The 19,706-nt window shown below is 27.3% G+C and overlaps 1 protein-coding gene across 1 annotated transcript in view; it reads left to right on the forward strand.

The window, feature by feature from the left end:
* The window catches only part of LOC113370552, a 368,301-nt gene that overhangs the window by 152,430 nt on the left and 196,165 nt on the right, over positions 1-19,706 (forward strand). The window contains exon 2 of the mRNA XM_026611235.1: positions 12,858-12,890. The gene's annotated coding sequence lies outside the window, so the exon portion shown is untranslated. The remainder of the gene's footprint in view (positions 1-12,857; positions 12,891-19,706) is intronic.

The following is a 19,706-nucleotide window of genomic DNA, read 5'->3' on the forward strand; positions in this document are numbered from 1 at the left end:
GACTTCTGTGCTGATTATTCTTTTCTCGGAGATTGTCGGATCGCGTGAAACTATTATGAAAATTAATTAAAATAACATCGTGATCATACTTGGAAGCGTTTAGGTGTCATTTAATTCCATGACACGCGATTTAATGCGATGCCGCCATGAAGATGAGTATATATATACTGTATATATGTTAATGCAAATCTGTGCAGAATAATTTTTCAATCTAATCGTCGGGATTTACTTCAAACGCACACGCAACTAGTTGTGGGCAGACGGATTATCGAATTAGGAAAATGAAATCGAAATTTATATGGGAAACTACCGTATATAAACGGTGGAGTTGAATGCACTATTAGGTAGATCATTTTAAATAACAAGTTTTACCAAAAAAAAATTTTTCAAATAAAATTAAATTTTTTTGTTTATATTTTGTCAATACGAGTCTTATAAAACAACAAACTAATCATTTATTAATTATTCATGAATTCTATGCCTAAATTTTCAATTGGTTGACTTCATTACGTATAAAAAAAATTAATTGAAATAGTTTTATAGAAAAATTGCGTCGATAGAAAATTTAATTTTATAATTTTTTGCTACACCGATTAATACCTATATTTATAATTATAACTAGACTCCTTACTTTTATATTTTTATTTTACCACACAATTTACAACTATACTTAGTAATCATCTAGCAAATATGCTAAAAAAAATATAAACTAGCTGTAAGTGGAATTCTGTCTTGAGGCAATTATGGCATCGTGCCTTAAGGCAAATTGCTGGAACTTCCCGTACCGTAACGAAATGTTCGAGGAATACTGAATGTTTTCAAATAGATTATTATAAATATTGTAACATTGTCTAATATTTATAAGAATTATATAAACTGAATTGCAGAGTTGAAATTATTTATAAAGTATATTAGAACTAATAGTCAAAATTAAAAATAAAATGTGAAATATTTTCGATATACAAAAAACTAAAGAAAAAAAAAAAAGTTGGAACAAAATTTTTTTTTCCAAAATCAATTATTTTGTTAAGACAAGCAGAAAGTTCTCTGAATCATTTAAATCGGACGCTTAGTTCTCTCAAAAACTGCCATTTTTTACATATTTAGCTCCGTATCTTCAAAATGGCTGGGCCTGCCTTTGCCAAAACTAATAAACACTTCTCCTAATCATTACTAATTGAATGTTTTTTAGATGATTCAAATCGGATACTCCGTCTCTCAAAAATTCGATTTCTATTTTCTGCACTCTTGCTCCGTATCTCCGAAACGGCTGGACCTGCCTTTGCCAAAAACTAATCAGTCGCTCTTTTCCCTATCAATAGGAATCGAATGTTTTTTGAACCATTCAAATCGGTTGATCCGTGCGCCCTAAAACGTGACTGGAAATTTGTATCCATACATACATACACACCACACATACACACACACACACCACACACATCCATTTTTTCTGAGGTATGCCAAAACGTTCAGAAACCTTTAAAACGTCGAGAAATGTAAAAATTTTCAATTCCGATTTTCGGCCCATTACAATAACTTACCCTACGGAAAGTTAATAAATTCATAGTGCATTCATTGTAGTGCATCATTTTTCAATTTTAATTAATACAATACCAAATATTTACCAATTAATACAATACCAATTTTAATTAATACAGTACCAAATTTTGTGAGAAACTTCAAAGTCTAGGAAAACGCTATGTGATTCATTTTTCATTTTTTCTTTCACTATTATATTCACAACTATCTATTCAAAAATTGATAATAAATACTAACTTTCTGTTCTAGTAATTTTGACGTGAATTTTAGTAACTTTCCCAAAAAAGACATTTTTTTCGTGTACTTGATAATATTTACCTTTGTTTTAGACATATAATTAGTAATAATAATGATTGTGCGTTACCGTAAGTAAATATCATAACAATTTTTATTCATTCTCAGCATGATTATTGTTGTAGATATTTTTTATCACAACGAATTTAAAAGAACAGATTCATCTTATAGGAAAAAGATGACTTGTAGATTATTTAGAGGGGAAATATTTTAGTGACATGCTATATTGAAAAAGTTAACCATTCATTTTTACTGTTCATTTCATAATATTTTGAAATAATTGTATTATATTGCGTAATATACTAATCAAATTGTCGTTAAATTAAGTAAATAGATACTAATCTTTATCTCTCAAAACAATGGCTCCATATTTTGTCACATAAGTCTAAATAATATTCATTGTACAAAAATAAATTATATAAAGTTGTATATTATCTCAATTATATAGTACACCATCAAAAACATTTGTTTTTATCACGATAAACAACATATCATGGAAATTAATTTGTGCTAAAAATTAAATGCCAGAAAACAATGAGTTGTTTGACAATAGACGTCGAAAAAACATAATTTTTCCTCGTTTTTGCGTGTACGTGTATTTTTTTTAAATTTCAGGTGTTTTATTTTATTACCATCATCATGATAAGCCATTTTCACAGAGGGAACATTAAACTCTGATTAATTATTATTCTAGATATATTATTTTTTATTTGAATCGGACATCGCAAACGAAACGTACAGTTTGTTTTTTTCCAATACATTATTTATTAAATAAAAATGATACAATTGATAGTATAGATACTATTGATGCTATTGATACTATTGATATTATTGATTATAGTGATTATAGTGATCTTCTTGATATTTTTGATATTTTTCATATTTTTGATACTTTTCATATTTTTGATATTTTCCATATTTTTGATACTTTTGATAATCTTGATACTTTTCATATTTTTGATATTCTTGATTATTTGATAGTTTTGATATTTTTGATATTTTTGATATTTTTAATATTTTTGATATTCTTGATGTTTATTATTTTCTTGATATGCATTATTTTCTTTATACTCTTCATATTCTTTATATTCTTCATATTCTTTATATTCTTCATATTCTTTATATTCTTCATATTCTTTATATTCTTCATATTCTTTATATTCTTCATATTCTTGATCTTCTTCATATTCTTGATCTTCTTCATATTTTTGATCTTCTTCATATTCTTTATGTTTTTTATATTCTTAAATTTTTTTATATATTTGATATATTTGATATTTTTGATCTTGGCCAATATTATGAGTATAAATATAACTACAAATAAATTGATTTTGAAGTAGCAGTGATTATATTGATAAGTAGCAATTATTGATTATATTGATTTTAATGATATTATTGACATAATCTATATTATTGATAGAATTGATAGAAATTTTAGTTAACAAAGGCCAATTATTATGAATATAAAAATTAATTGATTACCAAATAAATTGATTTTGAAGTAGCAGTGATTTTGCCAGTTTTCATGGACAAAAATTAAATTATTGATTATATTTATATTCTTGATAGTATTGATGCAATTATTGGAGTTCATAAATTTGATAGTAATTGTAGTAAACATAGGCCAATTATTATAAATAAAAAATAACCTCGAATAAATTGATTTTGAAGTAGCAGTGATTTTGTCAGCATTTTATGAATAAAAGTAAAAAGCAGCAACGATGAAATAATGTTAATTTTTATGTTCATGATCATACTTACTGTTTTGGTGGAAGTCAGAAACATTTATTTTTTTTATTCTGGAGTGAAATATGGATCATGTTATATTCATTTTGTAATTAGAAAGTGTTTTTTTTCGATACCAAAGGACCTTCAACCCATTTGCTTTTGCCTAAGAATACTGAACAAGTGAACTGAATATGTACTGAACCAACGAACCGTAATGTTTCGCATCAAAAGCTAGCGATGCTAAATTATATACATATAGATTTATATTTAATACAAACATCGACACATACACACAAATTGATTTAACATAAAATTATTAGCCATCCAGGGGTCGACAACCTGTGAAAAGGAATGGAAATTAACTCCTCTTTCATATCGGTAGAACTGTAAGGAAATTTGAAACTATTTAGTGTCCAATAATTAATTGTGATAACTATTTTACCTAAAAATATATATGTATCTTGAAGTTAAAATAGTCTTTTTGAGACAAGTCATATCACAGACTATATATATAATTCTATCTATTGACCATAAACTTCTAATTTACAAGGTAGTAATAAAACCAATATGGACCTATGGCATAGAATTGTGGGGCTGTGCGAGCAAATCCAACATAGTGCTAATGCAACGTGCCCAGTCGAAATTATTAAGGCAGATTACTGATGCACCGTGGTTTGTTAGCAACAAAACCTTACACGACGATCTTCATATTGAATTTATAAACAGAATTATACAAATCAACAGTGTCGAACATTTTCATAAACTAGAACATCATACAAACACTATAGTCACTCAGCTTCTTGAGACACCAAATTCAAGAAGACTGAAGAATAAGCTGCCCAAAGATAATATGGAGGACCTTTAGAACTATCACAACTTTATATGAACAGAATAGTAGAATCACTTATTGAAGTGATTCTCCAACTACCAATATAATATTTATCAGATTAATTTATATGTGTATTTGAAAGTGTATGTGTATGTGTGCAAGTGAATGGCATAAGCCAAATAGCTCATAGATTTGTCATGTATTCTGATTGCTATTGAAAATAAAATTTAAAAAAAAATATCACAGATTTTGTAACCTTCACAACATTTTACGAAATAGCGCATCAAAGGTACAACAAGAGTGCAATATGTTCAAATGCAATTCAAAAATTGTGTAAGCTGTTCTGCTTGCCAGTTTAACTAATTATGCTTAGGATGGTAAATTTAAAAAAAAAACCTATTATGAACGACTTGAGAAAGCTTCAAAACATCATAAACAACATCCACTAATGGATATCCCAGACATTAAAAAACGTCTCCGCAATATCAATATCTTTAATGCATGTAATTGCATGTTCAAAGCATTCTTCGATTTTATTGAAATAAATCTTTGTCTATAATATGCTGGTGTTTATAAAAAAGTACATAAACATAAAGAATAATTTATGATTGCTTCTGCTTGCGTCTTCTGCATACAAATATCACGAGCACATTATATCTTGTGTGGAAAATTTATGGAACAATTTCCACATGCTTTGATTTATTTCTAAGAGATTCTCTAATCAGGTATAATATTACTGGAAGATGAATGCACGACATCAGATCCTAACTAATGGACTTTCATAAGGAGAAGCCGACGTATCACTTTGTAATTTAGCAAAATTCTAGGTGATAGAAGAAGCCTAATTTACATGAATAACACATTTACATAATTAGAGATGTCAGTGTTGTTAATGCAATCGACACTGTCTTTTAATTATATTACATCTTGCTTAAGTGCTTACTTTGAATCTACCTTCTTTATTATTTCAATAGTAGCAAATCAGCAGATTTCCAGAATTCGAAAGTTATTTGATGGAACTCAAAAAGGGATACCAATTGCCAAACTCTATTTTGGTCCTAACATTACATATTGTACTAAAATGTTTTTTTGTATTTTAAAAACAGATTCTAATTGAATCTTGAGAAATAAATTAAAAAAAAATTGATGTAACCCGATAAGGACTTGTATTGATGTCTGTATACTTGTCACCGCGATGGTGGAAATTGGCAAAACTTATATGACCTGATTTTTTGACGATTTTTTTGCTGTCGATTGGTGTAAACTAAATTTTTTTTGCTTTTTTCGTTCTCGAGATAAATCGGTGGGGCCAAATTCGGTGCTAACTATACGTATAGTCAGCACCGACCCCTTTAAAAATGCAAAAAAATTAAAATTTCTTTTTACTGTCGTTATCAGTGATTTTTTTGCTGTCGAATGGTGCAATAAATTTTTGGAAAAGTTTCGCCCATCATAGATTTTCAAGCATAGGAAAATTCCCAAATTTGCCAATATTTAAAAAAATTGCCAATTTTGAAAATGCCCAATTTTTTTGCTCGCTAACTTAAATATAAAACAAAAAAAAATTTCAAAAAATGTATTTTTTCACCCCTTTTCAGAGAGGTTGCCAATTTTTTTGGGTGTCCACAGGTCACTTTTCAAAAATTTAAAAATTGTTTTGGAATCTGTGATTTTTTTGCTCTGTGATACAAAAAAGAAAAATAAAAAAAAAAATTTTTAGCTGATTTACAATTAGACCCCTTGCAAGTTGTCATTGACGTCTGTAAGTCTATATAAACCACTTAGGGCAGTGGTTTCCAGCCTTTTTTGAACCGCGCCATCCCGCCCCTATTAAAAAATTATTGCGCCATCCTAAATTTTTTTTAACAATTTATTTTCATAAATACTGAGGTCTAATACACAAAAAAAGTTTAGAAACTTATAAGAAATTCTAAAATTTCTTACAATTGAATAGTCAAATGAATTAGTAAACACTCGCATAAAATTAATGAAATAATTCAATTTTTTACATCTTGAAGTCCATATAGACCACTTAGGAAATCACCGATATAAACGAATATCTTAAAATTTTAAGGACCCGCAAAAGAGTTTAATTATAAAAATTCATCAGAGTTTGGATAAATGAATTTATTTCAAAATCGAAAACATTGCAAGGGATTTAATACTCATAAAAGTTTAGGTACTTGTAAGAAATTCTAATAGTTCTTACAATTGATCAGGTGACATATGAAGTCAATTGAATAGACAAAATAAGTAAATATATGACTTTTTATTATAGATTTTTTTTTTTTGAAAATTAGCTTTATTTGCCCTAAATACATACATTGATTTTTACATAAAGATACAAATTGTATACACTGACTCTGGGATATCATTATACTATCATAGTATAATATTGTTTGCATATATATATATTTGTTTCAATAAGTATGAAAAGAGCTATTAAAAAATACTGCCTTTATAAAGATGATATAATATGCCTAAATAAAATTAACATGTTGTTCTGAGTTCAATACTGTGAACCCCCTAAGTTTTTATTTCGTTGACTCGGACCCCTTGAAGTTCGTCATGAAATTTTGGAGGTCCTTATGGGCACTTGAGGAATCACTGATCTAAACGAACATTTTAAAATTTTAAGGATCCACGAAAGTAGTTTATAAATAAAATGAATTTAAATAAAAAAACATTGCAAGGTGGTGTCCACTATACAAAAATTTAGAAGCTTATGTTCTAATAGTTCTCACCATTGAATAGTCGAACACTCGCATGAAATTAAAGAAATAATTCAATTTTTTTTTGTAAACTAAAAAAAAGTGCGTAGATATCAGTTATCTTATATCTTAGTATTATATCAACCTAAAGTTATTTAATGCTTGTTTTTAAAATGTCACTTGAATTTTATTGCGTTCATCTCGCGAAAGAGAAATCGTTCGATGCGTCGAGTTCAATAGAGCCGCTTATATTGCAATACAACTTGATTGACTGCATCATATATGGCGCTCTTGTTAACAGTCCAGTGTTGCAATGTGCAATATCATGAAATTAATTCCAGTCTTCATAATATTTCACATTTTAACATTTATTTCAAAGAACGCATTCGAGCAGAAAAATGATTTATATTGCAGTATAAGATTTCTAGATGTAATAAATGCTAGATAGCAGGTGTAAGAACTGTCAGATGAGCGCTTGTATGTTATTTTTTTATTAGCATAAAATAAAGATTCATCTTATCTCTTAAGCCTGAGTAAACATAAAATAAAAGAAAAGCATATTTGCGAAAAATGTTCTGTTAAATGGTATCACTCCAGATATGGAATGTTGACATATGGAGATGAATTATAGTGATCTACACATCCAACACAATCTAGATAATAAATTGAAGTAAAACTTCTTTAGGCGCGACTAGGGTGCAAATCCGCACGAATGCAACGGAAATTGCGTTACGCCCAAACTGTACGTCATTGTGAATAGAGATCTGTCGCTGTAGTACCCATATCAATAAGGAAATGGTCATAGATAAACATTTTAAAGTTACATCGTAGTACAAATCTTGATTTAATGAAAAATGTCCGAATCAAAAGAATATTTAAATTTACCCTGTTCCTTGAAAATAATAACACAAATTAAACTTTGGCCGTGAACTAAACTAGTTTTTTTGATTAGAAACTATTTCTTCTATATTAATTCATAGTTTCTATAAATGTTTGGGAGTTATTAAAATGGAAAATATTTCTTAGGCAAGACAGATATTACAGCTGTTCAAAGAATGAGATTATGTCGCCAACAAAAAAGTAAAAAAAAAACAAGCAGTCAATGAATGTATGTTAATTTTAATTACATGAAGTTCTTCAAACACAAATATTATATGATGATGAGTGGAGTTGCGAAAACTAAATTTGTTAAGGCGTTGTTTAACATAATTCACTGTGTGAACAAATATTAAAGAATTTGTTAATCAGTAATTACTTCATTTCTCTAATGAAAGTTCATTTCTAAATGCTAATTGCAGTGACAAACCGATCTCGTCATATTTGGAGTATGACTTTAATTACATTATTGTTTTTAAATATTATACATATTTTTAATGCTATTATAAATATTTAATTTATAATTTATCATTATATAAATGTGTATAATGGTTGACACTCATAAATGTGTGCATCACGAGTGTTACCATATTACTAATAAACATTATTCAAAATTGTATATAGTATTTATTTTTACTTAAATGCCATCTTGTACAGTAGCAAATAAGTTTTACTTCAATCGCGTGTGAACCTTACGCGCACTCTTTTTTGTTTTTTTAAGTATTTATTTTACTAAAGAATTTTAATTCAGTTCATGGTTGCAGTAAATCCGCATAACTCTAGTTGCTGTAAATATAGTAAAGTAACTGTAAATTATTAATATAGTAATTAAAGTTCATTTTAATACTGTTTCTGCATACAAACGTGTTTCATATCTCATCGAGCAAATAATCACATAAATACACTAAAAGGAATATCATGAAAGTATGAAAGTTGCCGTTCAACTGATAATATAAATTACGCCAAGTGAAATGAGAAATCAAAGAAGTTCATGGATGGATTAAATGATAATATTTTAATATTTATTATAGAAGTGCATTTTTGTATGAATATTTTAATATATTTGCTGTATGCCCCCGAAATAGTTTACCACTGGTTATGTATAGGGATAAGAAGTCGGTATTTTCTTCAGTATGTGAAAACTGTCTTGTGGGAAATCGATAAATAAGATCAAGTTATGAGATATGGTGATAAAATAGACTCAGACAGTAAATATTTCACATTTTATCCCTACTTCCAAAGTACTTCTTCTGAATTTTTATATGTCTAAAGTTTTGCTTTATCTATATGGAGAGACTTAGTTCTTAAATGAATTATAAAGAGTTGTATTTATTATATTATATTTATTTTATATTGCCATTTAATTCCACTAAATTACATTTTTTCTGGCTTATATCACAAAACAGATTCATAAAAACGTGATAAAACACAAATAAGTCTAGCATGATCATGGTATAACTTTGTTAAGAATTCTGGAAAAATTTGACATTGAGCTGATGTAACGTTAAAAATAACTTTGGTAGAATTTTCAATGTCGATGTATTAATATTCATAATTTCATAATTAGATACGAAATCGAAATGCTATAATAAATTATGGTATAAGTTTGGGATATAGAGTTTAACAGATTTCAGTATTGATTAAGAGTTTATTTATAATAAATATTTTTTTGAATTACAACGATTATTTGGAATTACAACAGTCTGGGCTTTATATATTATACATAATATATTAATCTTGATGCAAATTGAGTGGTTGAACAGCTTGAATTTTAGGTAAAATGGCATATTTATAATATTTTAACCATGGAAGTGGCATCAGTGGAAAAACACGTTAGGAAAGTTTTCCAAAGTTTTTTAGGCCCGTCTTAAAAAACGTGTGATACATAGAAAAACAATTTAGCATCACCTCAGTTCGACCTTTGGTAATTGATATTTTTTTCCAATAAACGATTAATTACATGAACCATGTATTTTTTATCTGCGTTAAAATTATGTCTTCAAATTTAATTCGATCTATTAAAACATATTAAAAATATTTAGTATTATTAAAGGCGTAACCAATGCACATGCATATTTATATTATCAATATTATTGGTTTAATTAATTAGGTTTGACGTATTTAAAATGTTGCTAATATGAATAATACTAAAACAATCTTATCTTTTGTTTGAAATTTCGATTTAGTTTTGGCTATTGAGTCATACGGTATTTAAATGAATAGCTATTTATTACGTAATTTGATTGATAAATTTCTTCACATACAAATGCATAAGTACTAATATAACATGCATTTGTGCATTACTAGAAATTAATATAATATTAATATAATAATTAATATAACTTTTTTAACAACAATCTATGTTTTTTGCTATTGCACATTCTAATCCACTATTATTCTTGAGGGCGCAACCCAGTGGCCAACCACTTTCCACTTTCCATATATATATTAGATGCATGTGGGTATGTATATGGAGAAATTTTATATATGTTGCTATGATGCACACAAAATGCGATTTTTACTTCAGGTTATATTTGAGATCTCAAGTAGATATTTGATATACTGCTTGACATCAAGCTGGCAGAGGTTGGGATTGAACCCGGAACTAGTTGATGCTAGTTTACGTTCTGAACAAATATACAAATTTTGTAATTTTAAACAAAATTTATAATTTAATATCCTGTGTTCTTACTATGTAGAGTAATAAATCAGAATATTGATTAATAATGATATAAATTTTTAAATAGTTGTTAGAGAATTTCTTCTTAAGTGTCATAACGTAAGATGAAAGAATAGCATAAAGATGAACAGAAAAATATTTTTAATTTAATTTTATCATATCTCAATATGTTTTAACTATTTTAGTTTATTTAATTAGTAGGAGAGACTGTGTACGGTTGTGTACTTTGTTTGATCAGCAATAATTTTGTTAATTTACCAACTTTTTTGACATTTGGGAGCAAAGCAAATTAAATGGTAATTCAAATATTTGTCTACGAGTCATAAAATCAAATTATTAAAGAAAAGGGATAGTGTCACAACCGTCCACGCCCGAGGTTCTCTACAAGCAATTTTGCTTGCCTGGCGCTGACTCAATGCAATAATGGAAATTAGTTTGTACAAACATACTTCATCTGTCTCGCTCTGGACCCTAACTCAAAATCAGTACAATTTAGCTGTTATAACGACCGTCACTACCGTAATCTGACACAACTGTACCCAGTCTCCCCTATTATTAATCACTTCAGAAGTATAAATTCTGCTGTTTAAATAAATCTAGTTTGCGAAAATTAATTAATAAAATAAATTCTATATATAAATTTTAATTTATATTTAATCACTATGATTACCTATGGATACCCATATATCTAATTACAATTTATATTTATTATTTCTGATTATAATTTTTAATTCCTCGTACACTCGTAAAACTATTTTGATACATCTCTACATACATTCTATGTACATTTATTTTGCAACCTTGGCAAAACCTGTTTATTAGTTTGCAAGTTCAACCCAATTTCAAATGGAACGTTTTATGAGAACTCAAGGACTTTACGCAAAAAGTAGTTTGACTTTTCAGCGAATCTGTGGGTCAGAATGTCGTTTTAAAAAAACTTATTTGCTTCATTTTTACACGTCACTTTAGATTAAGAAAAAGATTAGTAAATTTAGACAACAGTGAAGATGATCCTGTAATAAAAAGTTATATTTGGAGTGGAATCGTTTATCCAAGGATGTAATAATAAGCACATCTATAAACGTTTTATGTTATCATATAAGATATTGCTCTATATAAAAAACTTTTTTAGTGCTTATAAGTAATAAAAATTATAGAATGCATGTTAATTACAAAATTTACTAGATGACACTGGAAACTTTAATAGATTCGTATATAGGGGGAAGTCCCTTAGTGGCGGACACCTAAGGTTATTTATAAATAAATCAAAAAATATTTTACGAAATATTTATTAAATTATGATTTAAGTTAGATACCAAGTTAGAAATCAAACTAAAATAACAAAACCGCAATCTTTGCTAAAAAATTATTAATACTGTTAATCAAACTTTGGTATAAAAAAATACTGTTTCGAACAGTGGCACCTAGTACCGGACATTTCAAAATAATCTGCATTGATCATATATGTAGCCATCTCCACACTCTGGAATGTCGGCAAATATGCCTTTGAAGAATAATCTTAGATATTGCAAAAAAAAGTCACTCTGCATCCACCGTTTTGGCTGAGCCACACCGATGCTCTCAGCTGGTGCATTCACCATAAGCTTTTCATTCTTCGACTAAAAAATACGAAATATGGGGGTATGTGGCGACCGTTAGCACTCATACAGAACAAAATTAAATAATTACAACTAAATTTTTCACATATTTGTTTAAAGTTGTTTTTGTACAAAAACCGCAAAAGTTAAGAACAAACCTTGATTTTTTATTATATTTACTCTCGATTATCAATATTAAGAATATTATCTCAATTTGTTATGTCTCAGTCCGGTGTAATTTCACCGAGCCGATGTAGTGAAAGTGTTGCCGTGGTGCGTCCAATTTGCGATTGTGTAATTCTCTTTTGATTACCGGCGAGAGAAAGCATTTCTCCTCTTTCGAATTATAAACATTGACAAAAACGCTCTTCGCATGAGCATGTAAAGTTTACGTCGAAAATTCGATAAAGACAAGTTTTACGAGTTTTTTACTCGTTCGATATGAATAAATCATATAATTAAAATGAATTTCGTAACATATTATTTTATTATTTGCATTTTTTATTGGTTTGTTTTGTATAAGTTTTATTATACAATAAATGATATATTTATAAAAAATATCTGAATTCTTTAAAACTTACATATATATTTTTTATTTACAGATAAATTTATTGCTGGATTTGTGATCTCCATTGGTGAGTAATATTTTTGTAGACTACTACGTAGAATTTAAATAAATATTCCTTGCCATTTTTTACAAAATGCCGATGATTACTTATATGTGCGGATGAAAATTAAGAATACACATTGCATTCAATTTTTATCACTTTTTATTCGATTTATTCAATTATGAGCAGATTATTTGTTCAAATATCAGGATGTTACAATTTAAATAATAATTTACTCTACTTTCCAATCGAAAAACATTTAAAATCATGAGAATCTAAATTACACATGTTCTTTATATTTCAAATATAAATTATACATTTTACACGTAAAATTTAAATATTTTTCTTCATTTACTTTAAAAAATGTCTATGCTCAAGTATATGGTAGAAAGCAGGTGGTAGTAGTAGTAGTAGTAGCAGTATATTAATTTTATTTTTTATCGATTGATGGAAAATTCTTAATTGTTATGCATTTACTTAGGATATATATTTATATAGCAAACACTGCAGTTCCAATTTCATACAATATTTACGGCTTACGGTTTTCGATTTTTGAATTTCGGAGTAAGAGAAAATTTATTAGGATATAAAGATGTCATATAAAATTGTATTTTTGGCAAATGTTGTTCAAAGTGCATTTGGAAATAATACATATTGCATAGAGACAAATAATTCATAAAAATCAACAAACAAATTTAATAGTTCTATGGGGCATAACAAAAAATATATTATTACTTTTGCTCTCGAGAATTAACTATTCACAAAATAAAATTTGCAATAGTAATCTATTTGAACTAGAGATATATTTTTATTTTTTATTTAATAACTTTCAAATGGCAATCAGAGCAATTTACAATTCTATGAGCAATTAAGATATATGTAACTCAGATGCAGAATTTGAAACTAGAAATGTTGATACTTTTTTATGAGCATAAGTTTATTCACTGGAATATATATATATATATATATATATTATTTATTTATTCATGTTGTTATTGACTTAGCTTACTTAGAGCATTTAGCCTTATTACATTTCTTTTACTTTTTATACTATGTTTATTATATCATGTACTATCTTTGTATATCCTATACCATATTTTTTGAAGTAAAACAGAAAAGAAGTGAAGTTGCGAAAACAATATTTGTTTAGGCGTTGTTTAATATAATCCACTGTGTGAACGAATATTATAGAATTTATTAATCAGCAACTATTCATTTCTCTAATAAAGGTTCATTTCTAAATGCTAATTACAATGACAAACCGATCATGTCATATTTGAAGTATGACTTTAATTACATTGTTGTTTTTAAGTATTATACATATTTTTATTGTTATTATTAATATATAATTTATAATTTATCATTATAAAAATGTGTATAATGATTGACACTAATAAATGTGTGCATCGCGAGTGTTACCATATCACTAATAAACATAATTCAAAATTCTTATATGATGTATTTATTTTCACTTAAATGCCATCTTGTACAGTAGCAAATAAGTTTTACTTCAATAGTGTAAACCTTACGCGCACTCTTTTTTTTATAACTAAATTCTTTATTCTTCTTTATTTTTATTCTTTTATAACTTAATTTTTTATCATTTTTGTTTCATTCTTTCATAACTTCATTCTTCATTCTTCTTTAATCTTGCTTCTTCTTCTAACATCTAATTCTACTCTATCTCAATTCAACAATTCCAATACTTCTTCTAAAAGCTATTAGAATTGTACTGTATTCTGATTGCTATTGAATAAAAAAAAATCTTCTTTATTTTAATCCAACAAATCAATTGACAATTATATGTCAGTGTCAGGAGTCGAACCGAGTATCCTTGGGGTGTGAGTTAGGCATGTTACTGACTGGGCTGGTAATGTTAAGAGAGATAGAAAAAGACACGTAACTTTGAGAAATTAAATAATTGTTGAATCAATCATTCATGTGTTATAAAAATAATTCATAGTGATTTGGCACCATGAGCATCAAACATTTTCCGGGCAATTGTTTTAATAAGTTTTAATCTTAGCTAAATTAAAACGTATCTAATAACGTATCTAACGGTCGTCGTTCCCATTAGATTAGTATATAATTTATGTGACGTATCACTTATGTTTAACTTTTACATGCTTACATATTCTGTACATATCGTTGGCCCCATTTCGCATTCCAAATATTATCGAAATGCATCCGTCTGTTTGCCGATGCGTAGTTCAGCTCAAATGAATGAATGTGCTGTCCTGAATCATTTGTATGAATTCTATAATCGATAATACATTTATTGCAATGTGGAATTCACTCCATTCTACTTCAGTTTATGTGTGTAACCTACATTGGACGACAATCAGGAGGTTTAATTTACCGTGAGAATGATTAAATATTATTTCTAACTGTTTTTGCTTATTTTGTATAATATATTTTTATATGAATTTTTTAAATCCTTTTAATTCACATGTTTTATAATTTCGAATTATTAAATGCCAATTGACCCTAAATGTACATAGCTAATTTTATTTTCCTACCTTCAAAGCAAAGTTGGTATAATCTAGAAAATTTTGCGGGATTAATTGAACATGCTTTGTATAATTAAAAATATCTTTATATAAAACACTTGAACATACACAATATTGTTGTCTGAATATTACAATATTCACGTTTCTGGCAATTGAATTATAATTTGTAAAGTCAGTCAAATCTTGAATAATATTTCACCAAATATATTTGTTTTTCATACATTCATTTTGAGGTTGGGATAGAACAATTAAATTCATTTTGTGGAATTTAATAAATAATTTGATATGAGTTATTGAAATTTTAATATTCTTTCTTTATCAATTACATTTTAAATTTTAATTTACTGTAAAGTGTAAATATAATTGCAATTGCCGATTTATTTAAAACAATGATAGCGTTAAATCTTATAGTTAAAGAGTTATTTGTTTTATTTTTTTGCTTATTTTAATAATGTTATTTTAATTTTCAAAGTAATTCTTTGATTTTTATTTTTTTCATCGGCATCAAATGGCTATCAACTATCAAGAAATACTTGACTAAATACATTTTATTTTTCATAGATTTTGGGCTAAAACAGTTATTATTATGCAATTATTTTGTATATTTTAATAAATATCTGTTTATAGGATTTTTAAAAACCCATGAAATTGTCTTCGAAATATTCAATATTCTCTTTTTTGACTATTTTGACTATTTTGACCATTTTTATTGGAATGTGTAAATATAATTGTATTTGTCAAATTATGTAAAAAAATAATTTCATAGATAAAGGTTACTATAGATAGATAGATAAAGTACACTATTGTTCCTAATTTTTGCTTATTATTTTTCTAAATATAATTTTGTATCCTTAAAAACCAATTCACATTTTTCAACCTTTGAATGTTCTTAGCCAATTTTTTTTTTTTTTACATTTAAGGCGATCTTTTCTAAGCTTTGGGATGAAACAATTAAAATTATTTTCTATATTTTAATAAATATCTATATATAAAGCATTTGAATTTCCATGATATTCTATCCATGATATTCTATCTGAATATTCATCATAATATATTTTATTGTAATAAAAAATTATTGCCAAAATGTTTCCAAAAACAAATCATAACTATAATAGAGATTATATTATTACATTTCACTTTGTATTTGATCAAATTTGCATTAATTTCAAATGCTAAACATATACTAAATCAATGATTATTTGTTGGAGTATATGAACAATTATAATTTCTATTATAAAATTTTTAATTTTGTTTTATGGAACAATTTTGCTCACAATACAAACAGATGTTTGCACAACAAGCATTTTTTCAAATATTCAGAAAGCTTAAAAGCTCGTTACTGTACTTTGATTTACGTAATCTACTAAATTAATTTTATATTAAATATTTAATGAAATGTCTAACGTAATGCAATAATACATTTCCTAAAAGCATTCCATATTTACTGTCCAATGACGAATGACTAAATAAATTATACTAAATAATTTATTTTATTATTTTAGATCAATAATTATCTATTCATATACACAATTTCATTATTCTTAGAGAATTTAAAAATATATAAATTATATACAAACGCTACTTTAAATTTAAGGTGCTGAATATTTGTCATGCTGACTACTTTGATACAATACAATAATATATATTAAAAAAGCTTTCACTTTAAGCGCGAGAATTGTGCTGTTACACATATTTTCTAACTTTTTAATACCAATATAACAAGTTACAGAGACATCAGGTTTTAATAAATCAGACACTATAGACATATTATTTATAAAGAGAATAGTTACTTATTTAAGCGTAAAAAGCAAACTTTTCCCATCACCTTTCTCATTCCCTTGGGAAAATACCATTTCTGTCGGCGTAATAGATCCGTATATTTCCGTAAAATCTCTTTACTATTATGATTGTATGATTAATGTTGAAAATATTTATTGCGCTTCGTATGTCTGTTTATATTTATCATTTTTTCTCGCCTTCCGATCACAGATTAATATCTTACAGAGCGAAATCCGAGTCCCATGAGACGACGCCGGTTGCATCATGGATAGATGAAATATATAGGGAAAAGTAATAAGTTCGCTAAAAATACAACTTCCTAGAGACGTCGTATGTAGGGCAATCATTTCGTAATATGGACGTGATCTTCTCACGTAGTCCGTATATAAATATATATCTAGACGGTTGAAATTAATTATTTTACTGCGTCATATATAAAGTAATACTTGATACGATATGCATCGTGAGTCGTAAAATCAGATTCAGTGAATTTATTTTGATATTGCTAAATAAAAATAAAAACAAATATATGTTTTAGACTGTGACGCTTTGAGTGAAAATATTACTATCAACATATTTTTTAAACTAATCCCGGGTTCGCTAGTTCGATCCCAACCACGGCCAAGTCCGACTAAAGCAGCTTTGATGTCAAATTTCTTCTGGAAGCTATAGATAAAAAATATAATATCTTGTAAAACTCGCCTATCGTGGGTATATTGCACATAAAATCATAAAATGTCAACAAATTTTGTGAGTATAGATAATTAGTCACAACAGGATTAGACAACTATTGGGTCAATACAATTACTGAATGGCGTAATATGACGGATTGTAATTAAAAAGTATAACGAAATAAAGTCTTTCTAAATGAATTTATATAAAAAAGGTTATAATTGTTCCAATTGGAGCAATTAATTAGATTGCCACATAGTGTTCAATAAAATGAAAAACATGCAACCTGATATTTCAACCTTTCTATCTATTTTTGTGGGAAGTCCACGGTTACTCAGTTTGCTACATAAGTTCTTGTGGATTTATTTTGATATCATTGTTAGATAAAAATAAATAAATGCAAAAATCAGATTGTAACGCTTTACTTTAAAGTATTATTATCAATACTTCTTTACATATTAGGGGGAAGTCCCGTAACGCCGGACGGCACCTAACGCCGGATATTCAATGAAAAGAAAAACGTTTGCTGTTTTTGTTTGATTGATTTGACAAGTTTTTAAATAATGCTTAAATAATCAAGTTATTAATAAATCAGTTCGTAACACTTTATATTAAAACACTATCATTTTTTTATTCATCTCTTTCAATAAATTAATTAAACAAAGAAGTTCTTATTATTCCAATTAGAGCACCTAATTAGATTACCACATAGTATTCAATAAAACATAGTATTCCATGGTTACTCAGTTTGGTACAAAAATGGTTGTTGTGGATTTATTTTGATATAATTGTTTTACTTAAAGTATTACTATCAATATTTTTGAAGTAAAACTTCTTTAGACGCGACTAGGGGGTAAAGCTGTACAAATGCAACGGAAATAACGTTACGCCCGAAGAGTTTGTCCTTCGAAGTTATTTAAATGGAAAATATTTTATATGCAAGACAGATATTATAGCTGCTCAAAGAATGAGATTGTATCGTCAGAAAAAAGTTAAAAAAAGTACATACAGTCAATAAATGCATGTTAATTTTATTACATGAAGTTCTTCAAATACAATTACATGATGAGTAAAATTGTGAAAACAATATTTCTTTAGGCTTTATTTACATAATCCACTGTATGAACGATTATTATAGAAAACGTTTCCTTTTTTTTTAAATTTCTTAGCTGTTTTTGGTTTATTGATTTGACAAGTTTTTAACTAATGCTTAACTAATCTCGTAGGTTTCTGCTCTAAGCGATTTGAAATACTACAATTTATGATGTTTTTCTTGATAAAATAGTGATTGAAATAGGTTTCGCCAGAAAACAGTGCATAATTTATCTTTTACTTATTAGCATATTTTGATACTCATGATGGTAATATAGATGAAGAATATAAGATACACTATTAGGGAAAGATTGAATTTTAGTACAATTAAGAGAGTTTCCAAATAGATAATCATATAATCTAGAGGGATTAAAATTAGTGATTACAATACATAATTGAAAATAATCAAGTTTTATTATACTTGATACACTATATAAAGAATATCCTGCATGAAAATACTGCAAAATCTCCTCTTCTGCAAAATTGGTGCTTAATAAAAATCCTGTTAAATTTTATATGGTTTCCAAAAACTAATTAATTTACATGAGAAAAGAGTATTTCATATAGACGAAGGAAGAATATACGTATCATAAACATACTGAAGCCCGGAAAAAACTTCTTGTTCCAACTTCTAGATTTATATCCCACTGAGAATTTAGAGACACGGAAGAAACTTTAATGCAGTTTAGTCACGGATTTATTTTCGATATTCAAACTGCAGCAGAATTTTTGTGGCATATCTTACAGCAGATAAATTGTTACCTATAAACTTTCAAGGTAGGAAAACAGT

Source organism: Ctenocephalides felis, unplaced genomic scaffold, assembly GCF_003426905.1.
Source record: "Ctenocephalides felis isolate EL2017-DRISC unplaced genomic scaffold, ASM342690v1 CF-g0.4_SCAFFOLD_01492, whole genome shotgun sequence".
NCBI classification, from domain to species: domain Eukaryota; kingdom Metazoa; phylum Arthropoda; class Insecta; order Siphonaptera; family Pulicidae; genus Ctenocephalides; species Ctenocephalides felis.